Below are 27,022 nucleotides of genomic sequence, written 5' to 3'. Positions count from 1 at the left end.
CACTGATATCAATAAACCAGGCACTCTAGAACAAAATGTGGAGAGATGGCAATTATGCGATGACTTCTTAATACTCCAAGGGAAAAAGATTTTTTCCAAAGTAGTCCATCTACAATATTAACCCTTAAGATCTACTCCCCTTGATAGGTTTCAATATTATTTTCTCTTTTATACACATTTACTTTATAATTAACTCCTACAGGAGGACATTTCTGGAAATGTTCCCAGATATCTACAGCCACACTTTCGGTCATGATCACACCATGGAAAAAGTAGGGAACATCCAGATCCTGATGATCCAGGGGTTTCATAATTACCCCTTTGAGGTCAGTCAGAATCATAATCATTCCCAGAACAGGGTCGGTCTTTACATTTGTGCCCCTAGACATGCAGATTGTAACACTACCCACCCAAAGGCAAGTTGTCTTCCTTACTCAGGTTTGCAGGGGCACCACTCACTGTGGTAGCTAGAAGAGTCCGTTGCCCCCAGCCCGGACCTACATTCTGTACTCTCCACGCACACATCGTACTACAGATATACCAGTGGTGCTGATGAAACTTCCAGAAAGCTATAAAATAATGCATGCCAGGCACGGTAGATGAGGATTTAGAAAATGCTAACATCTTCTCTAGGAAATAAAGGTGACATACCTATGTGGCTTTAAGCATTTTTGTGCATTAGCTGGCCCCCTGGATCTGGGAAAAAGCATCTGATTTTAAAGTTTCTCAGCCTCATTCTCTGCAATGAAATCTGAAGCTCTTCCTTCCTTCTCTGAGTCCAGAAGCTGGAAATTGATACAGTCTGCTCTCTGTGATTTGTCTCTACCATTTGTTTCCAGTGACCACTTCAACTCAGATATCTCTCAATTCAGGGATCACTCCTAAACTTCAGGAGGAAGGTCACTGCCCTTTTTATTCCCACCACAATTTTATGCTAGTAACCCTTTACAGTGTCAATAAACTTATTTTGTAGAATGTGCCCCCTGGACTCCACCTGCTAAATCTGTTTTTTGGGCAAATCATTTGTTACTTAGCTAAACAAATTTTATAAAATCATATTTCATAAAATTGTATTTTATAAAATGTTACTTTCTTATTTTATAAAATTGATAAATCCAGGGATTTAGGCTTAATTATTATTTTTAAAAATGTTGGTACTCATTTTGCAAATTTTTCTCTTTTTACATATATCAGAAAATATGTTAAGAACTCAACTGTGAAGATACCACTATTTTTATTTTTTCTCACTTTTTGTACACAGGAAACAAGAAAGTTTGTTCCTTGGAAAACATCAGTCCTAAGAACGTACTAAGTTAAAGCTTAGCATGTTAGATCTGCGAGTAGCCTTGTCTTTTTTTTTTTTTTTTTTTTTCCGGTACGCAGGCCTCTCACTGTTGTGGCCTCTCCCGTTGCAGAGCACAGGCTCCGGACACACAGGCTCAGCGGCCATGGCTCACGGCTCCAGCCGCTCCGCGGCATGTGGGATCTTCCCGGACCGGGGCACGAACCCGTGTCCCCTGCATCGGCAGGCGGACTCTCAACCACTGCGCCACCAGGGAAGCCCAACCTTGTCTTTTTTTTAATGATGCTTTTTTCTGAATTGGTAAAAAAAAAAAAAAAAAAAGCCTTAAGGCTTAGGAACAGAAGCAAATTGAGAATTAAAATCCAAATCATTCAAATGAAGTTTGTCAGAACAGTTTGTGTGTGGAGAGGACAGCTTCTAGGCACTTCAGAGAAACCAGCAGGACAGAATTGAGAATAGCCAGCACCTTACAGGGCTTCTCACAGATATGCTTTAATGCAAAGAGGTGACTGGATTTCACAGGGAGACCAGGGAGAGGATGCAGAGATAATTAAATCACATTCAAGCACCTGTTTACCTGGGAGGTAAGTTCCTTCATATTGTGGTCAGATGCTGTTTAGGGGGACACTGGTGCAGGGGAGGTATTGGGAGGATGAACTCTTTTCTGAGTGATTTTGCAAGTGTGAAAATTCATCCAACAGAGATGCTAGAAAAATTTGCTCCTAGTAGCGAGCGTCCAACATGATATTTTGGGACAAAAATGTGTATTTGGAAGAATTTTTCACAAAAGAGCAGTGATGGGAGGAAAAGATTCATATGGGCCTGGCTAGTAATATTCTTCCTTCACAATTTTCTTGTGGGTTCCTGAGGCCTGTTGGGACTGCTTGGAGACCTGGTCCCCAAGCAATGGCCCTCTTTGTCATACTCAGGGTAACCCAGGAAGTTGCTTGTCTGAAGCAGAAAAGGTTCTCCCTTCCACTCGTGTCCTCTTGCTGATCAGATGAACACATGGCATCATCTACAGCTGAGAGGTGTTTGTTAACTACCTTTGTTTCATAGGACACAACTCATATATACTCTACAGTAGTGTTTACCACTGTCTTTTATAATCTCAAGGTAAGAAGTAATCAGTGTTAAAATCATTCTACTGGAATAACAAAGCACATGATTTTTTTTTCCCTAATAGTGATTGTATTTGTTTGCTAGGGCTGCCATAACAAAAGACCACACTGGCTACTAGGTGGCTTAAACGACAAAAATATATTTTCTCATAGTTCTAGAGGCTAGAAGTCCAAGATCAAAGTATCAAGTTTAGTTTCTTTGAGGTCTCTCTCCTTTGATGGCTACCTTCTCACTGTGTCCTCACATGGTTGCCCCTCAGTCTGTGCATGTCTGTGTTCTAATATTCCCCCCTTATAAAGAGACAAGTCATATTGGATTAGAGTCCATCCATATGATCATTTTACCTTAATTTTCTCTTCCAAAGCAGTATTTCCAAGTAGAAGTTAAGCTTACTGTACAATCAGGTATTTAATAAGAGGCATTGCTATGGAGACAAAAAAACAATGGTTAATAATTGAGGCAAATTTCATATCAGTTTTTGAGTTCTGAGGGTAGACAGTTGAGAAGATTTCTAAATGTCAGGGTTAAAGCATCTTTTGTAGTTTGAATGTCCATCAGATGTTCAGGTAAACTTTCTGAGTGGTCCATATAGCAACAGGAACGAAGAAGACTGTCTAAACATGAGCTGCTGTGGAGATTTCTCTGAAGTTTATATTAAGATATCTACCTTCAGTATGCAGGACTTCAGAAAAAAAGGCAGTTTTAGTTTCAATTATTCCAAGTCAAAAGGGTGGGAGAAAATTTGGAAACACTAGTTTGGAGAGTTGTAGTCAGGTAGTGGAGGAAACTAGAAAAATTCAGGATACAGTCCAGTTTTCAGGTAATTAACAAAACTTCAAGGAAAATTAATAGCACTAGAATCTAGTATCCACAATATGTATTTTGGTTTCTATCGAAAGATAATTTTTCTCTCTAAAATCACCCTCATTTTTATCAAAGATAGCCAAATTAAGACAAATTTGTTTGCAAAATAAGTCTAGATTCAATAAACTTGGTCTTATTTATATAAGTATAGCAAGGATTGTGACTGACCATATAGGCTTATTTTTTATTTTTATTTTTTGCTTTTATTAAGAGAATTTATTGCCTCTCTCTCCTCCCAATAGCTCAAACATGAAGAAGCAACATCAGAGGAAGACAGACAGACAAATGGCTCTTTGAGTTTGTCCTTCTTGGCATTGGTGAAGGAAGAGGCAGCTTTCTCAAAGTTTTTATCTGCTTAATTGGATGTAGTAGAGAAAGGGAACAAGGAAAGTCAGAGGATAAGTGAACAGGCTCTGCACCTACCAAGGATGTGTTATCCTCCTAATCGTCCCAGTAGGAATATTCCATTCATGTTCTTTGATCTGATCCTTGCATTGGAAGACACTTCTTTTTTTAATCTCTTTTTTTTAAATTTAATTTTAATTTTATGTTGAAGTACAGTTGATTTACAATGTTGAATTAGTTTCAGGTGTACAGCAAAATGATTCAGTTATATATATACACATATCCATTCTTTTTCAGATTCTTTTGCCATATAGGTTATTACAGAATATTGAGTAGAGTTCCCTTTGCTATACAGTAGGGTCTTGTTGATTATCTATTTTATATATAGTAGTGTGTATATGTGAATCCAAACTCCTAATTTATCCCTCCCCATACCTTTTCCCTTTAGTAACCATAAGTTTGTTTTTTAAGTCTGTGAGTCTGTTTCTCTTTTGTAATTAAGTTCATTTGTATCATTTTTTTAGATTCCACAGATAAGTGATATCATATGATATTTGTCTTTCTCTGAATTACTTCACTTAGTATGATAATCTCTATGTCAATTCATGTTACTGCAAATGGCATTATTTCATTCATTTTTATGGCTGAGTAATATTCCATTGTATATATGTACCACATCTTCTTTATCCATTCATCTGTCAATGGACATTTAAATTGCTTTCATATCCTGGTTATTGTGAATAGTGCTGCACTGAACACTGGGGTGCATGTATCTTTTGGAAGTATAATTTTCTCCAGATACATGCCTAAGAGTAGGATTGCTGGATCATATGGTAGTTCTATTTTTAGTTTTTTAAGGAATCCCATAATATTCTCCATAGTGGTTGAACCAATTTACATTCCCACCAACAGTGTAGGAGGACTCCTTTTCTCCACACCCTCTCCAACATTTTTGTAGTCTACAGTTTGTAGACGTTTTGATGATGGTTACTCTGACTGGTGTGAGGTGATACCTCATTGTAGTTTTGATTTGCATTTCTCTAATAGTTAGCGATGTTGAGCAGATTTTCATGTGCTTTTTGCCCATCAGTATGTCTTCTTTGGAGAAATGTCTGTTTAGATCTTCTGTCCATTTTTTGATTGGGTTGTTTGCTTTTTTGATATTGAGCTGCATGAGCTATTTGTATACTTTGGAGATTATTCCATTGTCAGTCTCATCATTTGCAAACATTTTCTCCCATTCTGTAGGTTGTCTTTTTGTTTTGTTTATGGTTTCCTTTGCTGTGCAAAAGCTTTTAAGTTTTATTAGGTCCCATTTGTTTATTTTAGTTTTTGTTTTCTTTCCTCTAGGAGGTGGATCCAAAAAGATATTGCTGCTGTGAAAGAGTGTTCTGCCTGGATTTTCCTCTAAGAGTTTTATAATATCCAGTCTTACATTTAGGTCTTTAATGCATTTTGAGTTTATTTTTGTCTGTGGTGTTAGAAAATTGTTCTAATTTCATTTTTTTACATGTAGCTGTCCAGTTTTCCCAGTACCACTTATTGAAGAGACTGTCTTTTCTCCATTGTATAGTCCTGCCTCCTTTGTCATAGATTAATTGACCATAGTTGTGTGGGTTTATTTCTGGGCTTTCTATTCTGTTCCATTGATCTATATTTCTGTTTTTGTGCAAGTACCATACTGATTACTGTAGCTTTGTAATACAGTCTGAAGACAGTGAGCCTGATTCCTCCAACTCCATTTTTGCTTTCATAGTATGCTTTGGCTATTTGGGGGTTTGTGTTTCTATACAAATTTTAAATTTTTCTGTTCTAGTTCTGTGAAAAATGCCATTGGTGGGGGCTTCCCTGGCGGTCCGGTGGTTGGGACTTCACCTTCCAATGAGGAGGATGCAGGTTAGATCCCTGGTCAGGGAGTTGGGATCCCACATGCAATGCAACCAAAAAAAAAACACAAACAAACAAACAAAAAAAACAAAAACATAAAACAGAAGCAATATTGTAACAAATTCAATAAAGACTTTAAAAATGGTCCACATGAAAAAAATCTTAAAAAAAAATTCCACTGGTAATTTAATAGGGATTGCATTGAATCTGTAGATTGCCTTAAGTAGTATAGTCATTTTGACAGTATTGATTCTTCCAATCCAAGCACATGGTATATCTCTCCATCTGTTTGTGTCACTTTCGATTTCTTTCATCAGCATCTTAGAGTTTTCAGAGTACAGGTCTTTTGTCTCCTTAGGTAGATTTATTCATAGGTATTTTTTCTTTTTGATGTGATGGTAAATGGGATTCCTTCCATAATTTCTCTTTCTGATCTTTTGTTTTTAGTGTATAGGAAAGAAAGAGATTTCTGTGTATTAATTTTGTATTCTGTGACTTTACTGAATTCATTGATGTGGTGTATCACACTGATTGATATGAGCCTGTGAGCCATGGCCGCTGAGCCTGCGTGTCCGGAGCCTGTGCTCCGCAACGGGAGAGGCCACAACAGTGAGAGGCCTGCGTACCACGAAAAAAAAAATCATAAAATGGGGCTTTCCTGGTGGCACAGTGTTTAAGAATCTGCCTGCCAGTGCAGGGGACATGGGTTCAAGCCCTGGTCCAGGAAGATCCCACATGCCGCAGAGCAACTAAGCCCACGCGCCACAACTACTGAGCCTGCGTTCTAGAGCCATTGAGCCACAACTACTAAAGCCCACGAGCCACAACTACTGAAGCCCATGCACCTAGAGCCCATGCTCTACAACAAGAGAAGCCACTGCAATGAGAAGCCCACGCACCACAACGAAGAGTAGCTGCCATTCGCTGCAACTAGAGAAAGCCCACACCCAGCAACAAAGACCCAATGCAGCCAAAAATAAATAAAATAAATAAATTTATTTTTAAAATCATAAAATATTATATCCATCTTCTTCAGTTTACTTAGTCCCATGTAATTAATTCTTGTCTTGTTTGATCTTTTTTTTTTTTTTTTAATTTTTATTTATTTATTTATTTATGGCTGTGTTGGCTCTTCGTTTCTGTGTGAGGGCTTTCTCTAGTTGCGGCAAGTGGGGGCCACTCCTCATTGCGGTGCACGGGCCTCTCACTATCGCAGCCTCTCGTTGCGGAGCACAGGCTCCAGACGCGCAGGCTCAGTATTTGTGGCTCACGGGGCTAGTTGCTCCGCGGCATGTGGGATCTTCCTAGACCAGGGCTCGAACCCCTGTCCCCTGCATTGGCAGGCAGATTCTCAACCACTGCGCCACCAGGGAAGCCCTGTTTGATCTTTTGTTAGAAGTTTTATGAAACCATCAATTTCTCCATTAGGGTTTTGTAAATTCTTACTCAGTTCAGTGTAATGATTTGAAATTCATCAGAAACTTGTGTTCTAGAATACTTGTTAGATCCTTTTCCATGAATTTCTCTGAACATGAAACACATTTTCAGGAAGCTTTTGTAAAAGCATCTGAGTAAAACCATTGTCTAAATAATAAAAGACAAATATCCATTACTAAAAATTTGATTCATTCTAATGGAATTGACAAGAAAATTTATCTCTGTGACACAAAACATTTAAGATAATAACTAGAATTATGACTGATAACATTATACTAGGACATATCCAATTTTAGGAATTTCATATACTTTCTAGAACATTTATATTAATAACATTCACCCTTATGATATAACCTAGGGTTTATGATCATTTATTTAGCAATGCTTCCCATGTAAGTAACATACCAAATAAGCCTAATGAGTTTCATAGCTCTCTTTTCTAATAAGATAAAACAAATCTTTTAAGGTGTTCCAAGGGGCCTCTGGAAAACCTGAACGTTATTTCCAGGTCAATAAGACTTCATTTAGAATTTGACTTGGGGGAAAATCTACTTTTTCAAAAATAAAAATGTTTTAAAACACTTTGTCAAATATGATCATATGTCACTGTGAATTAATATTTAGTTATCAATTTAATCAAAGTGACAAAGATTCACATGTAAATACAGATAGTTAAATAGTGTAAAAAGACTTAGCTCTTTTAATATTGAAAGCACTCAGTTTTTCTTCAAAATTATCAGACTCATAAAGACAAAATGTACAATATTTGTTTTGCTAGACAGATTACATTAAATGTAAAAAAAAGTCTTTGTTTACAATTTCTCATTAAGAGCAGACCAACAATTAAGAAAATTTTGCAAAAAGAGAGAAAAAACAAATTTTAATTTTCTACCAGCTTACTTTGGATATTAAAACTCAATCACTTTATTAAATTCATTCCAATCTTAGACCTGACTACACATAAAATTCCTTTCTAAAGATTCCTTTTTAACAAACCTCTTACAACTTTCTCTGTCCATTTTGATTTGTCCCTTGTTCTCTTTCCCATTTAGAAGTTACCAGCTTTAGGACAAAAATCATTTAACAAAGTTTTTACATTAACAAAAACATCTCCATACCTTACACTTTTTCTTACCCCAAAATATATTCTAATTTCCTTATAATTCCTAGTAGCTTTAACCACATCTATTATTTACAATTCTTAATCCTTTGAAGCTTTAATTTTTTTGTAAAGATAAAGTTAAAAATTATGAACTGTGTAAGTATTTTGTGGCTTGGCAAACTTATAAATACATTTCATAATTTCTAGAAACATATTCTACTTCATAGTACAAGCTTTTAATGAAGCACAAGACATGTTTACTAATAGAACCAAACATATTTAGTGTGTAATAAGAGGTCAAAAGTAGGTAAACTTAGACTCGTTCAGCAATTAATATTTCAGTATTTTGTCTTAGTTGGAAATGATCTAGACATTCAATTCATTTAATTTAACTTAGCAAAATTCTAAGGGTACAATTTATCAAAGACATTTAGAAAACTATTTAAGTTGACATAGCAAACACAATTATTGCTAAAAAAAGTTTACCTAAAAGAATTCTTATCTTATGTCTATTTAATTAATTTGTTCTTAACAATCCCTCATATTACTCATGACAATTTCATAAGATGTTAAAGTAGTGTTAGCCATCATCTTAAATTATTATTATTATTACTTTTTTCTGAGAAAATTTGTAAAAGAGATAACATGAGCTTATTTGACTTTTAGTAAAACTACATAGCATAAAGCTATTATACTTAATGCTGATAACTCTTAAGATATGTCTGTATTAATTAAACCATTAAACCTGAACTAGATTTTACTTACCAAAAATTATCCTAGATCATGTGAATTTGAAAAATATTTGTATTCGTTTTTGTTATATTTTTGAGAATTTTTATATTGCTTGTTGGAATAAACTAAGTTTACTCACTCAGATAGCTACAGTCTTTTATTATTTATGGAGAAGACTTTTAAGTCTTCTTGCCCTTTAAGTGTACTTGCCCTTGATAAACAATTTTAAGGAGACTGTGATTTAGAGTTTGAGCAAGAGAGGGTTTTTCTGGTGGTTTTTGTTTAAAAAAAAAACCTCTTTCCTTTTTTTTCTTTAAATTTTAGTTTCAGGTTCTAACAATTGAGATAATCTGGGCTCAGTCTCAGGCAATGTGGCTGTGCTTACATTTCAAAGACATGGTAAGATTTATAACTTTAAGGGACAGAGAAAAAAGTGTAAATTTTCTTCTGTGAGTTTTGGAGTGTATTTTTCTATTATCATAAGTCTCAGGGTAATTATTATTTTAAAAACTGTTTCTTCTTAAGTACAGGGCAATTTTGCTCCAATTATCCTCAACTTTTATAATATCTACAAGAATTTGAGAGGAATAGGTTGCAGGGTTGGTGAAGATAAATGGGCCTTGACTTGTTCCTAAGTTGCATTTCTGGTTTTGTAGAGATTTGGAAGACAAAGATAATTGTTTCTATTAGCTCTTGAATATTGGCTTCCAACTTATCTTTTCCTAATTATTTGTAGGAGGGCCTAAGGAATTGCTGAGGAGATGGGGCAATTTTTAAAATTTTTCTTAAAAAGGGGAATTCATGGGCCTCCCTGGTGGCGCAGTGGTTGAGAGTCCGCCTGCCGATGCAGGGGATACGGGTTCGTGCCCCGATCTGGGAGGATCCCATATGCCGCGGAGCGGCTGGGCCCGTGAGCCATGGCCGCTGGGCCTGCGCATCCGGAGCCTGTTGTCCGCAATGGGAGAGGCCACAACAGTGAGAGGCCCGCATACCGCAAAAAGAAAAAAAAAAAAAAAAAAAAAAAAGGGGAATTCATGTTGGATCTTTAATTTCTGTTATTTCATCTTAATAACGATTCCCTAAGGCTAGCTGTTATACATTATTTTTCCTTTCAATTTGATCCTTCCGTAAATACCAATATGACAGCTGTTTATGATGAGAGCTCTCAAAAAGGTAATCTTTTAAATACAGCAAATTTAAAGGATCCATCATCTGGCCATTGAGGAGTAAGACCTTTCATTAATTTCAAATAGTGACTCAAATCAGTAAGCCTTTTTATGGAATGACCCAGAGGTAACTTTTCAGGCTTAGAATAAATCCTTACCATGGATGAAATAAGCATACTTTCAGATGGAGAGGGCACGGATGATAGCCCCTATAATGTGCAAATTCATTTCCAAGGATAATCTAAGAAAGCAAAGGCCTTCACTGCACAGGCAGTAAGGGTGGTATAATGCAAACTGTGTCCCTGGTCTCTCCTGGGAATTTGAGGCACATCTGATCCCAAACCTACTAATCTGTGACATCAGGCATAGGCTGCTGGAATGGGACTTTTCCAACACTAACAAGGCAATGAAGGTTGAAACAACAAAGGCCCCTTATGGACTGGGCCCCCTTAGGACAAACTCCTCTGACAGCTGGCACAACAAGACTAGAGTGTGCTGTTTATGACTTTGTGTCTCAGAACCCTAGTCAATTCAACTGGTTACCAGATGCACCCCAGTAAATACACCATCCAGATGGTGGAGACCAGAGAGAATATTCTCACTGGACAAAAAGCCAAACTCTCAGGACACAGAAAAATACAGAAGGAAAAATCTCATCCAGTTTTTATACAGAGGACTGACAGCAAAGTTTGTCTTAATAGGCACTGGACTGGAGAGAACTGGTAACTCACCAGTCTGTGAGGCTGTCTCAGACAGCAGGCTTATAGGGCCTATGCCTGTCTTCTGCCCTATGGTTCTTTCTTCTTATGAAACATGACTCAGGAGACAGAGACAAAGAAAAACAGTGACTGTCTCTGGGAGGAAAGGATTAAGAAAAACTGAGACGAGATTACTCATTTCCAAAAACCAGATTTTCTATGTCACAAGGATCTTGCTCCATAAGTATTTTCTTCTGATAATCTAAATTTAGAGATAGAGAAAAGGAGACTCTTAAGCACTTTCCCTCCCACCAGATCTTACAGGCCTGGGAAGTTGAGGAGATAAGAAATTTTACCTTCTGCTGGCCTTTCTCATGTGTCCTAGGATCTCTCAGCTGCAGCAGTCTTGTGGTGGGAAGCAGGGTTTAGCCAGCCTCCTGGTTGTCTTGTCAGCTGTTGAGGAGGAAGAAATGTCCCTGCCAACCTTCTTGAGTTAAAGAAATAACAAGGTTTATACAGCCTTCTTGACCCTGCATTCCCTATCTCTGGTGCTAATGATGTCTTTCTACCTCCTGGTACAGGGAGGGCACCATTCACATGAGATACTAATTTCCTGCTTTCATGGAGACAGATAGGAAGGTCAGTGTGTCTCTCTTGCATCAGTCATTTCTTCAGTAACTTTAATTCAAAGTAATATTCCACTGAGGCATATTTTGGAGCATCCTGCCCTGGGCACCAACAAAGTCAAATGGTTTAGAGAGAAAGCAAGTCCCTTTGTCAGCAGTGACCTGTGCTCATGGTGATTGTTATTCCATCTCCACAATACCATTGGGCTGGGTGCTCAAGAAACAGAGCTGTGAAAACATGGCTCCTGTCTCTTATAATTTATAGTACCAATGTTTCAAAGAAAAAATTTTATTTAGTGCCTCCTTTGTGTTAGACAATAATGCTGGTATATTTTCAAGATATACAAATAATAGAAAGAGACATGTATGGTACTTGAATTGTAGTGAGACATTAAAATCCCCCCCCACACAAAAATCTTTTTCTTTATACTTATAAGGAAAAAAAATGTAGATTCATTTTGGGTAAGAAAAAGAAAATTTATGAAGTGATAAATCTAACCTGAGAAAGTAGAAAAGAACACAGTACACAGGCTCTGAGCATTCTACTCACAGAAAATATTGTCCTGTTCTTTGGCAATATGGACTTGTTCCCCTGTCCCTATGTCTGTCTCTTCCCCTCTCTGTTTCTGCCCCTCTTCTCTCTCTCCCTCACACATACACACATTCACTCCCCTACAAAAAAACCCATTGACTAAATGCTAAGTGGCAGGCACTGTGCTCAAACTGAGGCTACAGTGGTGAGTTAAAAACAGAGATAATTTTTCCATCCTCATCAAACGTATATTCCAAGATGGAGAAAGTGAATACTAACCAAAGAGTCACACAACCATAATATTGCAACCACAACGAACAACCATAACCACTGAGTTAAGCTAAGCAAGCCACTATTGTCAGCTTTCTCTCAACCCTCAGTAGAGTGTGTTCCACTTAAAGGCCTTGAGTAAGTCACTATTCTGTTGAGAAAATCCAGGAAATTTCTCAGTCTTCCACATCTGAAATTATGCAGTTTGGAATGTCAGGAACAAGAGTGAGGGGGAAGGTCATTCAGAACTGCAGCTAACCAGTTTCTCTCTTTCTGACTGCTGCAATAACCTCCTGGTCTATCCTGTGTTTACTCCCATTCCTCTGGCCTGTTCACAGAGCTGCCAAAGTGGTCCCTTAAAATTTAAGCCCAATTGTGCCACTGTATACTCAACATCATCCAGTGAATTCAATTTAATTACAATAAATCCAAAGTTCTCACCAAGGCCTCAAAGTCCTTTTTGATCTGTTCTCCCCTTCTCCCATGTCTCTCTTGGCCTCATTCCTACCACTCTCCCCCTTGTTTTCTGTAATCCAGCCAAACTTGCTTCTTCTCCAGCTTTTACTAAAACACTACTTAGTAGACAAACAATTTAATTTAAATTGGGCAAAAATTTAATAAGACACTTAACCAAAGATACATGAATGGTAAATAAGCAACATTTTAAAATGTTCAGCATTATTAGTCATCAAAGAAAAATTAAAACCACAATGCAAATAACTTCACATCTACTAGAATGACTAAAATTAAAAAGATTGATAGCATCAAATGTTAGTAAGGATGGAGAACAACCAGAAGTCTCATACATTCCTGAAGAAAATGTGAAATGATGTACTACTTTGGAAAACAGTTCGGCATTAATACAACCCCCTAATTTCACCCCCTAGGAATTTAAATTAGAAAAATATGTCCACACAAAATTTGTACATGAACGTTCATAGAAACAACTTTATTCATGATTGTGAAACTGAGTAGGATCCTGTGGGGCCTTCCCAGTGACAGACTCCCAGTGTTCCCTGCTTCTAGTTGGAAGAACAAAGCTTTAGTCTCCTAGGCCTCCCTTGATTTCCAGAGAGCAGTTAATGATTATAGAACTGACAAAGTTCAGAAACAAAGGAAAAGCAGTCAAGCAAGAAAAGTAACAATAGATTGAAAAACAGTGTTGTCTATATCCCTTTCTCCTCAAGGGATATAGATAACAGTCTGACACATATCCTTGATGTGGTGCTCCAAGGACAATGGTGCTTCAAGGACAAAGGACAACCCTCTCTGAAAAAGTGTCAGTGTTACACCCCTTATCAGACCCTTAATTGCCCTCCCCACCATGTTGTGATGGTTATGAAATTCCTGAGCCCAGCTGGGCGATGAGACCTGTCCCAAATAAGAAAAGGCATATTCCATGTCCCACTGCCACCCTATAGAAGGAAAGTATATGTGCCCTGACCAATTAGTAAACGAAATTTTCACCTTGGAGCATTCCTTTGTTTTCTGGCTATAAAAACTGATCAATAGCACATGTTTGGGGTCCACTCCCCCAGACTACTAGGAAGTCAGCCTGCTGTTCTGGCAGAGACACTTTCCTCTAATAAATTCTATCTTCTTTACATTCTGCCTTGTGTCTGGAAATTCTTTTCCAACCCACGTATGGACCACGACACTTGAGCGTTTTTTGTAGACACTAAGGTTCTCCACCTGATGGAGGATTTGACTACGTGCTGATCACAAGCATGTAGGTCCCAGACTGGTTGGAACAAGAAGGCTGATGATTAAGGTTCCCAAAATATCACCCTGTCACCTCTCCACCAACTAATCAAAAGAATGTCCATGAACTGATAATTCACCCTGAGACCCTCACTCCTAATGTTGTCTTTAGAAACACTTGCCCAGAAGTCTTCAGGGAGTTTGGGTCTTTTGAGCATTAGCTGCTTGTTATCCTTGCTTCGCATCCTGCAAATAAACACTGTACTTTCCTTCACCACAGCTGGTATCAGTAGATTGGCTTTGCTCTGCAGTGGGTGAGTGAATCTGTGTTTGGTTTGGCAATAATTTGGGCAACCATGAAGGGGCCACCATCCCTAGTGGGCATCTCAACCATAGCACACTGGCCCCTGGCCAGTGGCAGCTCATGGATACTACTCAGCAGCTGCTTGAGCACCTTTGTCTCAGAGATGGCCCTGAACACTTGCCACTGACCAGGCATCATTGGCCCATGGCACTTTTGATTTCTGTGGTAAAGGGAAAAAGACACATGTTTTGCTGGTTGAGATTTCTCTAGTAAGTAGTAGAACTTGTGTGTGATAATACCAGGGTATTCATTCTCTTAGCCATTTGGGGCTGTCAGTGGCTAAACATTCGTTGGGATTTTCCCTTTTGGGCTGAGGAGTTTGAAACCCTGAGAGACTACATTTGTTTGTTTGTTTGAGATTTTAAGATTACCAGCCATAAACAACTGAGAATGGGTAATCAGAGCTCTGTTTCATCTTATATTCCCTACGGTGTATTTTGCAGAATTGGGAAATTCTTAGCTCTTAGTTTCATGGGCTCATACCCATGAAAAGGAGAAGGTGATATTTTTCTAAAATCATGTGGTCACAGTATTCTTCAGGCTCTGGAGAATAATGCCCCAGATGGGGCACTTTTTGACATTCTAAAACTTGTTTTTGCATATGAAAAAGTTGGCTTGTTAAAAGTATCTCTTCACTATTCTGACCAGAAGGAAACAAATCTTACTAGGAGGAACTTTTTTTCTTGTTTTTCCTTTCTCTAACCTTTCAAAAAGCATCATTTTTAATAGTCACATCAACATTGCTGATTAGATTTGCAGTAATTTGAAAACACAGAAGACATTCCTTTTAAAAATATAAACAAAAGCTTCTTTCATCTGCTCTCTAGATCTTTTTATTCTTATGCCACATTCTTTTTTTTTTTTTTTTTTTAATTTATTTATTTATTTAATTTTTGCTGTGTTGGGTCTTCATTTCTGTGCGAGGGCTTTCTCCAGTTGCGGCGAGTGGGGCCCACTCTTCATTGCGGTGCGCAGGCCTCTCACTGTCGCGGCCTCTCCTGTTGCGGAGCACAGGCTCCAGATGCGCAGGCTCAGTAGCTGTGGCTCACGGGCTTAGTTGCTCCGCGGCATGTGGGATCTTCCCAGACCAGGGCTCGAACCCGTGTCCCCTGCATTGGCAGGCAGATTCTTAACCACTGCGCCACCAGGGAAGCCCTATGCCACATTCTTTACACCAGTTGACCAATTGAGTTAGGCACTCATTTACTTTTTCAAAAATCTTTGTTGGGTTTCTGCTAGTTCTGCATTAGGGACTATTAAGGAGGAAAACCGCTGACACAGAATGGTTTCATTTGTGCTGAAGCCCACGATACCACGCATATATTTAATACCTAACCTACTTGCAATTTCGACCTTCACCAGAAATGTTATCTTAATTCTGAAATCTGGAATCTTCTGGTCAGCACCAATGTGGTAATCTATCACAGGGGCCCTCTCCATCTCCCCCAACCCAAGAAGAAGAGGCAATCTGCAAGATAAAACTCAAGGCTTCCCTTCCCTACAAAGAGAAGATAGTACTGGTCCCAAATAACCTTTTTTTCTTTTGCTAATGACTTTCTTGCCCACCCTCCTTTCTATAAAAACCTTCCACTCTGTATAACTTCTCAAAGTGCCCTTCTATTTACTAGATGAGATGCTGCCCAATTCATAAAGCATCAAATAAGGCCAATCAGATTTTCAAATTTACTCAGTTGAATTTTGTTTTTTAACAAGACATGACCTTAAACAAGATAAACATTGCCCCTGTTTTCATCTCAGGTGGCCTCAGCCTGCAGCTGCTTGAAGCAGGATTTTGGTTCCTGGCCAGAGACTGAAGTCAGGCCGGGGCAGTGAAAGCACTAAATCCTAGCCACTAGACCACCAGGGACTAGTGGCCAGTGACAAGGTCCTGGCCTGTCTGTTGTGTAGAAATGAATTTCCACAGAGATGGAAAGTAGTGAAACAAGTAAAGTGTTTATTAGGAGGACAAAGAATACATGTGGATAGACACATGGGCGGGCTCAGAGAGAGAGTTGCGCTCACATGGTAGTTTGAATCACTTTTATGGGGAATTTCTTCCAGGTTTCCTTTGACCAATCATCTTGCTTTGCCTGGTTCTGAGTCCATATTTGGTATACCTCAGGGTCCTCCCGTGTTCATGTGCATCTCTTAGCCAAGATGGATTCTAGCGAAGAGGCCTATGGGTAGTTGTCATCACTTACTATGGGGTGGTGCCCTCTCCCTTTTTGACCTCCAAGGAACCCTTCTGCACATGTGTAGCTGGGAAGGTCTCCTTGACTACGAGAATGAGGAACATCTAGTCTTTTATCTCTTATCTGGGCAGGGCACAGCCTCCTTTCTCGATTGCCCTGTTATTGATATTTTGGAGTTTCTGTCCAGAGGGAATGAACTCCTGCTGCTTACCCTGGGGCTCATCTATCTCCTGCCTCACTTTCACAGAACTCACAATCTGCTGTGAGAGACAGTCAGAATATGAGCACACACACACACAAATAATTTTAAAGCCCGATAGATTTGAAGTCAATAGAAAAGACATTGAGGGCTTCCCTGGTGGCACAGTGGTTAAGAATCCGCCTGCCAGTGCAGGGGACACGGGTTCAAGCCCTGGTCCAGGAAGATCCCACATGTCGTGGAGCAACTAAGTCCGCGAGCCACAACTACCGAGCCCGCATGTTGCAACTACTGAAGCCCATGAGCCTAGAGCCCGAGCTGCGCAACAAGAGGAGCCACCACAATGAGAAGCCCTCACACCGCAATGAAGAGAATCCCCTGCTTGCCGCAACTAGAGAAAGCCCACGCGCAGCAACGAAAACCCAATGCAGCCATAAATAAATAAATAAATAAATAATAAATTAAAAAAAAAAGACATTGAAAAAGAAATGGGCCTCCTTTTGATAAGGAAGTCAGAGGTTCCTCTGTAACTTCTTTTGAGAACAATAAGCCATGTCTTTTCCTTCTTCTACATTTTCTCTCCCCACTGCTGACCCCAGCAAAATGCTGAAGACAGAATTTGCACTCAATAGATTACCTTTTAAAGTGATGTAAAAGTATAAAGTATATTTATGTGCATTAAAGTATGGAAGGGCATACATTTGGAGCATAAAAGCTCAGTACCTGCTGGAAATATCACATAATTGATGAATATAAAACTAATTATATAATAGGGAAATTAAAAAGAAATTTCAGGCTGTGTAGAGACTAAATTAAGAGAACAATATCATATATAATAGCTGAATATTTTGGCATTTGAAATTGGAATTTAAAAAATAGATAAGAGAGGAAGAAATAGGAGTCTTAATTAATAACTGAAGGACAAAGGGGGGATAGGTAGCTTATTTAGCTTATTTCTGCCTTTTTAGTTGCAGAAAATATCAGTTTTGAAACCAGATATGGTTGCAATGTATTAGTTCTGCACAAAGTGCTAGGATGAGTTTCCCCACACCCACAGTTTGGGGATAGTGCTTTACTCATAACTCATCTTTCATGCATTTGCCTAAATTCTTGTGGAATACAGCTGGACTTGCAGCTCATAAATGTGACCTTTGGATGTGTTTTAAACACTACTGAACTCCATTTTAATTTTACATATTAAAGCCTCTGGGCTCTATTTACTCTTTCATTATATAACATTCATTTATCTTATGAAAAACGCTGTGATTCACTGTTGGTCTAGCTTTTTTTTTTCACTTATTTGGATGATTTTTAGAATCCAAACTGTATTGTTATTTATCTCGGAAAACAGAAACACTTTCGGGAGTCAGTTCTCTGAGTCCCAAACCCCTCACCTGACACCCTCTTGTGGTGCTGTGCCCTGGGGGGAGGATACAGCAGGATCTGCAGGTGGAGAGGCCTAGACAGCTGAGGGTATTATGTGTCTGGTTTATCGCCAAGATTAGTCAAGCCCCAAATTATAGTGTTGAGGGAGAAATTTTTCACGTAATGAGGTATGGGGAAATCATTTAGGCTTATACATGGTTCAGTGTAAACTTTGTGTGAACTGAAAGAGCCTGTCAAGCACACACAGCACATCTGCTTTAACCATTAAGGAAAAGAAATGTCTGATTCAAAAAGAAGGATAAGTGACTCCCTTCTTACGATGCCCATGTTCACACCCTCTCGACGACGAGGTTCTTTTCCCACGTGCCAGGATCCCACTGTCTCACTAGATATGTCCTCAATCTGTCTCTTTTGAAATCTTTAAGGAATAGACCCCTGTCATGTTGGATGTATGTTCTTTGTTCTGATAAAGTATAAGACTACCATGCTTCAGTGGAGAAGTTCCTTAGAGCCTTTTGAGGGGCTGCCTCCCAGATTATAGCCCTCAGCTTGGCTCAAATAAAACTATTTTCTGTTCCTATTATAAATTCTTTATTATTTCCCTCCACAGTGTGTTATTCCTTATGAAGTCCAGCTGTTCTAGGCTGACACCAAGCCACCCTGAAGCAGCCATCGTGTCTTCATTGCCTCTTTCTCACATCTGGGTCCTTGAAGGTTGCTGAGATCACACTTGCTTGTCTGTGTCCATGGAACCCAGGGCAGAGCCCAGGTCCTCCCACCAGGGCCCTGGATTCTGGTACCAAACCCAGGAGAAGGTGTGCTCTAGTTATATCAGCCTCACCTGGCACCAAGGCCAAGATCGTCATGTGTTTTTTCCCAGACTTCTTCTGTGGGAAAGGGTTTGGGGACGTTTTGTTTTCCCTAGTTCACCCTAGAGAGATGCAAGGAGGAAGTCTGATGCAGACTTTCCAGCTTACAAACATCTGAGGGCTGTGTCTCAGGTCAGGATCAATGTTCCCTTTTCCATGGGCATTCAAGTCAGTGAGGCAGCCTGACTTGAGGGCCAGGACTCTGCCTCTGTAGTCCTGGAGGTGATGGCTGAGGGCTGGGGACAGGGGCGCTGCAGTTCTGCCCAAGGGGAATTAAAGGCCAGAAAGCCCTGGTTTCTGCAGGAGTCTGATAAATCTCCTGGAATGTATGCCAGTTAACATATAATTTCTTTATCCTATTTATTCATTATTGTTATTTCTCATTGTACTTTGGGACTCAATTTTTTATTGTTATAGAAATCCAATGTTTTCAAAGATTCTCCCTCAAGGATTCTACTGTTAACATTTTTCATTAAGAGAAATGCCTGTCTATTCCAATCTTTCTTTCCCTCCATTATTTACTGTGTCTTTTCTAGGTCTTGTCCTTGTCTCCTGGGCCACAGTCAGTAATGTCTCCACTTATGTATTCTGAGTGTGTGATCATTTGGTCCAAGGGATTCTGCTGAATGAAGTATAAATTCTGATATCTTTCTCTTGCAAACTTTCAAAACCTACAAATAAAATGAAGATATGGGCAATATAAAATGAAAATATGATTTTCCATTCTTATTAATATCTATCTCTATATTTCAATAGAATTCAATTATTGCCCCCTGGTGACTGTATTTTTCAAAAGAATTCCCTAAATAATTACCAGTAATTCACTACTCCAATGTAATGTAGAAGATATTCTTAGTGTATTCTTCAAATTCATGTTAATGGAATGCTCAAGTTCCCTATATCAAATTGAGCTCCTATATTCCCTCTGAATAATAAAACTAAGATATGTTTGCTAAAGATTGTTGAAAAACAACATTTTAGCTTGACATGGACAGTAAAAATATAGTATCACTAAGGGTGAAAATTTAGTATATGTCCTGTGGACTACCAATTTCATGTTCCACAATCACAATCGAACCATTTAAATACAGAATTATTTCCTAATTCTCTATTATATAAATCTCATTATAAATAACAAGCATTTTAAAAGCTTTAAATTTTTAACTATAGCTCATTAATTTGTACCTTTTCTCCTCTATCAACAAAAATTGACTTTCATGGTTAACTCAGTTAAAAAATAAAACAGCACAATAGGAAAGAAGTAAAATATCTCCATTGCCTACAATATATAATAATATATATAAATATGCTGATAAAAAAACGTGGGTCTGCTCTCCCATGTGCAGTAAAGCAAATCTACTGACACCAGGTTATGGCGAAGGAAAGTGCAGCGTTTATTGCACGTGCCAGGCAGGGAGTTCAGGTCAGCTAGTGCTCAAAACACCTGAACCCCCTTTCCTGATGGGTTTCATGAAAGCATTTTTAAATACCAGGTGAGAGAGGGGAATCACAGGGTATGTGATCAGCTCCTGCACAATTCTTTGGTTGATGTGAGGTAACAGAGCAGTGTCACAGTGGTTAACATTATCAATCCTCAGGCTCCAGTAAAAGATCTCCTACTTAAAACAGTTTTAAAAATTAATAAAAATAAACATTAACTGAGTAGAGGGAAGGTATCCTCAATTTCAGAACAGTGTAAAGTCAGCAAATATCACAACTGGTGCACCCCTTGAAGAGACTGATCTTGACTGGTTGCAATTTTTAAAAAAACACATTTGGGTAAGATTAACTCTGCACTTAAAAAAATTGACTCACAGGTTTTAGGTTTTCTAAATGCTCTAAAAGTACTTATTTTTCCTTTCCAAGAAGGGACTTTCAACCTCCCCCAAAGTAAAAGGGCAGTGCCTCTTGTATTGCTTTCTCTCACTAAACACACCGAAGAAAAATTGCATCATGTTGGTGTCTATCTGAATAATGTGCTCAGGGCTCTCCCTGAGTCATTGCATGGTTCTCATTTGCACGGGAGCCAATGGGTCTAAGTGCAGGCCACCACAAGATGTGCCACTATGGCATGTGGATTATTTTGAGCTGAAAACAATCAGGCCCAAAAGACTCAGGAAGAGCCTTTGAACTTCCCCCTTATTGCCTAAAATAATTTAAGACAGGAGGCCTGTCCCAGGAAGAAGCTATCACTAGAGATAAATGTAGTATAATATTAGGTGTGGTAGAACAGGAGGAACATTGAAAAGCCCATTTGATCAAAATCCTCTCTGTGGGGCTTCCCTGGTGGCACAGTGGTTGAGAGCCCGCCTGCCGATGCCGGGGACACGGGTTCATGCCCCGGTCCGGGAAGATCCCACGTGCCGCGGAGCGGCTGGGCCCATGAGCCATGGCTGCTGGGCCTGTGCGTCCGGAGCCTGTGCTCTGCAAGGGGAGAGGCCACAACAGTGAGAGGCACGCGTACCGCAAAAAAGGAATTCTCTCTGTGTCTCATTGTCTTTGGATGGATCAGCAAACATTTGTTTACCAAACATTAACTCTTTTTAACTTCCTGTGAATTACCTTACTTCCCCTTGAAATTTCAGACCCATACCTCCTTCTGATGCTGAAATTTGGCCTCTGTGCACTGGTATGGAATCGAATTCGGGGGCAGAGTTTGGGTGAAGTAGAAAAGAATAGGTTTATTGTGTTGCCAGGCAAAGGGGGACACAGCAGGCTAATGCCCTCAAAACTGTGTGTCCCAACCTGGGGGGATTTGGTGAGGAGTTTTATAGCAATGGTTCAAGGTCAGGGTTGCTGATAAGGATTATGGTGTGTTCAGGGCCTGCAATCCTTTCATCTGGCCTCAAGTGGTCTCCTGATGAGCTTCTATGCTTCTCAAGGTTATCAAACTGTGACCTTCTCTCTAGAATGAAGGATGCTTCATCAAGTAGTTAACATCTTCCATTTGTTGGGGGTTTTAGTTCTGTAGAAGAGCTCAGTTATTGGTATATGTTTCCCTTGAGGCAGAACCAGGATCTTGTCCCCAAAGCTGCACTATTGTTTCTTGACAGTTCCTCCCTTGTCTCTGCAGCCCCTCCCTTCCCTGATTAGCAACTATTTGACCCTACCCTTTGGAATTCAGGGAAGGTTGTGGAGGCTGAAGCCTAGTCCCTGCAAACAAGAAATGGGGGACACAGAAAGACTTTAGTGCCTAGGAGCCCCACAGGGTCCTGCTCAGTTTCACTTCTCTTTAGTCAAGAATATATATATGTTACCTTGTCTTGCTGTCTTTGGAATTCTTCATACTTATGTGAATTCCCCATGTGCACATAATAATTTAATTTTCTCTTGTTAATCTGCCTTATGTCATTTTCATTGCCAGCCAAAGAGCTAATGTTACCCAAAAACCTGGGTTTGCCTCTTGGTGGGTGTCAAGCTGAAAGGCACAACATAAACAAAGATTGGGAGAAGAAAGGATTTGTTACTTGCAGCAAGTAAAGAGAACACCGGGGGTCTTTCCCAAAGCAGTGTCTTCCTGAACAGCAAAATTGGGGAATTTTTAAGCTAAGGGTATATGCATATTCATGAAGGGGTTTGGGTGGTCCACAGAGTCCAAGCTTTAGTGGACTGAAGTCATGAGGGTCAGAAAAGGTCAATATCATCATTCCTTATGTTCCCAGTTGATCAGGCTAATCTTTACCATTGAAAGAGAACTGGGAGTCTTTACAATTATTTTTGTTATTGTTACTTCTTTTACCTGAAAACAGTCCTTTGATTCTGCATTATTTTGTCCCTTTAAGATCATTAATTACTGAGACCCTTTCAATGGCAAGCATCCTGGCCAGGCTTACATTGCAAAATGGCTTAGGCCAAAAATGACTCCTAGATATACATATTATTAAACTTTTGTTTTATTTTCTCCTTTTAATCAGTCTCACGTCAATTTAATTCTTAGACCAGCTAAAAGTGTTACCTGAAACACTTCTTTTGTTGAGCCAAAAGACACAACCAAGCCAAAGGGCAGGAGAAGGAAGGCTTTATTACTTGCAGCAAGTAAGGAGAACACAAGGGATTTTCCCAAAACGGTGGCTCCTTGAACAGCCAAATTGGGAAAGTTTTAAACTGTCAACTGAAAAAAAAAAAGCACAAACTGAGAGTTGTGAGTTAAGTTTTATTTGGGGCAAAATGAGGACTATAGCCAAGGAAACAGCCTCTCAGATAGCTCTAAGGAACTGCTCGAAAGAGTTAGGGGGAAGGTCAGCACATGGTGAAGGGGGACACATGGAATCAGGGACACATTTTGGCAGAAATTTGCTGCTAGTCACGAAATGGTGGCTGCTAGTCACAAGGAGCAGATGTCTCCATTAATGATTTTAGTGCTTTTCTAGATATGAGAAGATAAAAGAACCCGGGCTCATAAAATCTTCTGAAAATATCTAACTATCTGAAGGCCTGTTCTGCCGGGTTTTCCCAGAGCATAGACTGCCTCATTCCTGATCTCTATCCTGAATTCCATTCAGGGTGTGTTGAAGGTTGTGAAACAAAATTTATATTTTATGGCAAGACAAGAGAAATTTAAACATAAATTCTTCTCTGCCCTTTGGTCTCCTCTCTCCCCACACTGTGCACTGTGCATCTGCATTATACATTGACCAAACCTCCCCCATAGGCAGGGACACTTGCTCAACCATAAAGAGCAACATTCTCCTAACATCAACAAGACAACTCCCTCCTTAAGAGATAACATTTCTTCTTGACCTTGTAAGGGGTTACATGACCAGCAGGATGGCACTTAGATCTGAATTATGTAAACCTTCAATAACATGTCATTTGATGTACAGCCCTCGGTCTCAAAAAAACCTTATACACCTCCCTGGGTTTCTAATGGGCAGAACAGTTTTCAGAGTTTTCTGAGATGCTCTTCCCAGGTTATAATCCTCAAATTTGGCTCAAAGAAAAATTTCCAGTTCTCTTTTAGATCAAGTAATTACTTTTTTGTCAAGGTCAGAGACTACAGTGGCTAGTGACTTCATTCTTATAGAACCAGATGGTAAGGGACAATTTTATTTCACAAGATCATTAATTACTGAGACCTGTTCAAGAGCAAGCATCATGACCAGGCTGAGATCACAAATGATTTAGGCTTAAAATGGCTTCTCTTATGTCAAAAAGTTATATTTGATTCTTTTTCTTTGGGGACCCCCGACTCCATTTGCCTACAGAAGGGCAGAGGAAAAATTCTTCCTCTCTGACAGTCTTCATGACTGCCTGGAGAAACAATAATGGACTCAGGAGTTCTTCTCAGCCTCGATGTGCACAGAAATCTTTATGCCTATGGTAAAGGGGCATGGAAAGGAGAGGGTTCTCAATGTGTAGAAGTTCAGATGCTTTCAAAGGCAGGCAATGTGCCCTGCACTATAATGCCTGTTGGGCAGGAAGAAAGTTTCCTGTACCCTTCTAGATTTTTCTGGTTAGTCTAGGAATTAAATTGACATGAGACAGATTAAGATTAACAGGAGAAAATCAAACAAAATTTAATAATATGTATACATGGAAGAGACCCAGGAGAACTCAGTAAATCTCCCAAATGGCTGAAATCCTCACCTTAAATACCACTTTCAACTAAAGACAAACATGTTGGGTGTAGTCGTTTGGGACTTCAAAGGGGAGGAAGGCAATTCTTCCTCGGACCTCATACATGAAGTCACCATACCTCAAGGGGAAATTCAGCTTGCACTGCAACTTCAACTAAAGAACAGTTCTTCGTGTAACACTGCCGGATATTGGAAGATACACAGGCCCCTCGGCCGACCGAAGGCATTCCTTCATTGAGGCCGTTCGCTAGTCGCAGAACACCCTGCTTTAAAAAGTTGATTCAGTTTAGGGCACAGTGGGTAGCTTGTGTCTCTTACTTGTTAGAAAACACACGTATTTAGGCTGCGTTTCAATCTAGACATGGCGTCTATAGCGAAAAGCCTGGTTTTCCCATTTTGAAAGCTCCATTCTTGCAGCCGGAAAAAACCTGAAAAACACTGTTGTTGCCGTGTTTCTAGTCCCTGCAGGCATGGCTCTGAGAAAAAAAAGAGTTTTCTCGAAAGAAAGAGGGTGCTTCCAGGTCCTGGGTGGGAGCTCTTCCTGCCCTGCTCTAGAGCTAAGGGGAATCTCAACGGGGGCCCTAGCCTCAACGTAAGGTCTTGATTTGGCATCCAGAAGGGTAGGCGCGAAGCAGGTTCCCTGAGGCCTTAGTCGCAGTTCTGCATTCGTTTAACGGCAGTAAGTGTCTAGAGACTCGTGGCCCCGACGCGTCAGCGCCAGTTTCAGGACAAGAACTCTGAGGACCCGCCAGCTCCCCTGGGCTTGCTGGGCCACATTCAGACCCGTAGGCCCTTCAGGGTGCCCCAGGGTAGGCCGAGGGAAGGGTAACACACTGCAGTCTACCTTGGGGGAGCTAGATGTTGATGTTCCAACTACCGGGTTGTTTTTTTTTTTTTGCAAAGACCCCTAAATATCCTGTGCCTTCCCTTACCTCTTCAGAACAGTCCCTCAGAGCTATCTGAGAGGCTGTCTCCTGACTTGTCCTCAGTATGTCCTCTAAATAAAACATAATTCTCAACTTTTAGGTTCTGCATTTTTTTTCAGTCAACATTTAATTGTATGGCTCATGTAGGTACTATGCCTAAATGTAATGGGATGAGCTGTAAATTATTAAAACTAGATAAATTCTGTCAGCTCTACCACTAGCTGAGATCAGGCTTTCTTCTCTGGATACTTCTGTCATAGACCTTGGCAGATTTGGGGTCTGTGTTGGTCTTAAAATTATTCTTAGAATTGTGGGGACTCATTCATTCTTTCAACAAATTTTACTGCTTATATTCTATGTGTCAGTTACAGTGCTGGGTCTTGAAATGCAGAAGTCAACACACGAAAATACAAGGATAAAACACATTTTCTACCATATTAACTTTTTTCATTCATTAATTCATCCTTAAGTCATTCAACACGCATCTTCTTATTGAATACTGATGAGGGATCAAATGCTATGCTAAACACTGAGTATATAACTGCAAATGAGATGGATAGGCCCTGATTTTGATGTCACTACTATCTTTTGTTGTGTCATATAGTGGGACAGCTTCATTATTCCCTTTACCGTAAGTTTTGTTTTTTTTGTGGTACGCGGGCCTCTCACTGTTGTGGCCTCTCCCGTTGTGGAGCACAGGCTCTGGACGCGCAGGCTCAGTGGCCATGGCTCATGGGCCCAGCCGCTCCGTGGTATGTGGGATCTTCCCAGACGGGGGCATGGACCCGTGTCCCCTGCATCGGCAGGCAGACTCTCAACCACTGTGCCACCAGGGAAGCCCTACCCTAAGTTTTTATCACAAATTGCTAATGAAAATAAAACTCTTAGTGGAGTTTCAACATGCATAGGTAAATGAGAACACAGAACTCCCCTTTCGCATGCCCCATTCTCCTCCTTCTAACTCCCTATGTGAACTCACTTTGTGCCAAGACCAAGATGTGCCCCAATAAGAACCAAGCTGATTTCCTCACACTGACAGGGGCTATTGCTCACTTAGAAGACTTGATGCTTAATTTTGATAAGCAACAAGACCATGGAGACAACCTATAAAAATGATTTGTCTTGGGAGAAAATACTAAAAAGGGTTAATGTGCTGTTCCACATGTCTAACCTCCTGGGATTAAACCACAGGCACCAAGGTCACCAAGGGTACTTGGCAACAATGAGCTAAAAATGAAAAGAAAAGCATCATACTGTTATTGTATTCATCTTCCCCCAAGGCACTCTCTGATAAACACCACAACCACTAAGGGAATTGAGAACAGCTTCCTTGTGGGGCAGGTTATATATGCATCTTTTTCCAAGAAGTTAAATCATATCCAGCTATCAGCACACCTTACTTAAGGTGATTGTAATGTATGAGATTAAATGTTCCTACCTGATTGGAAAACTTCTTGTCCTCAATTCATTGGCTATACTGGATTATTTTTCTTGGGTCAGACCTTCAGACTTCTACCAGAAATCGTTCCTTTGGGGAAACCAGGCCTTCCCAGAAACTCAGGAAACTGAAATGGAGACAGAAAGAGAGAAGGAAATTATTTGGACATATAGACCTCAATTGTTTGGTTTTAAGTAAACGTCCCAGCAAACATCTTCTAAATGGTATAATAACTTTAGGGAAATTCACAGTTTATAAGTTTGTGTACTCATAAACTGAACATATTA

General features: G+C 39.7%; 1 long non-coding RNA gene across 1 annotated transcript; it reads right to left on the bottom strand.

Moving 5' to 3' along the window:
• Nucleotides 1-1,207: 1,207 nt before the first annotated feature.
• Nucleotides 1,208-26,863, bottom strand: LOC132493178 (uncharacterized). The gene is made up of 4 exons (XR_009532958.1): nt 26,736-26,863; nt 11,013-11,109; nt 2,770-2,849; nt 1,208-1,595 (listed from the first exon to the last, which is right to left on the bottom strand). It is a non-coding gene; the product is annotated as an uncharacterized LOC132493178 (long non-coding RNA).
• Between the last annotated feature and the right edge of the window lie 159 nt (nt 26,864-27,022).

Source organism: Mesoplodon densirostris, chromosome 7, assembly GCF_025265405.1.
Source record: "Mesoplodon densirostris isolate mMesDen1 chromosome 7, mMesDen1 primary haplotype, whole genome shotgun sequence".
NCBI classification, from domain to species: domain Eukaryota; kingdom Metazoa; phylum Chordata; class Mammalia; order Artiodactyla; family Ziphiidae; genus Mesoplodon; species Mesoplodon densirostris.
Note: the sequence above shows the minus strand (reverse complement) of the source record. Positions and strands in the feature narration are given on the sequence as shown.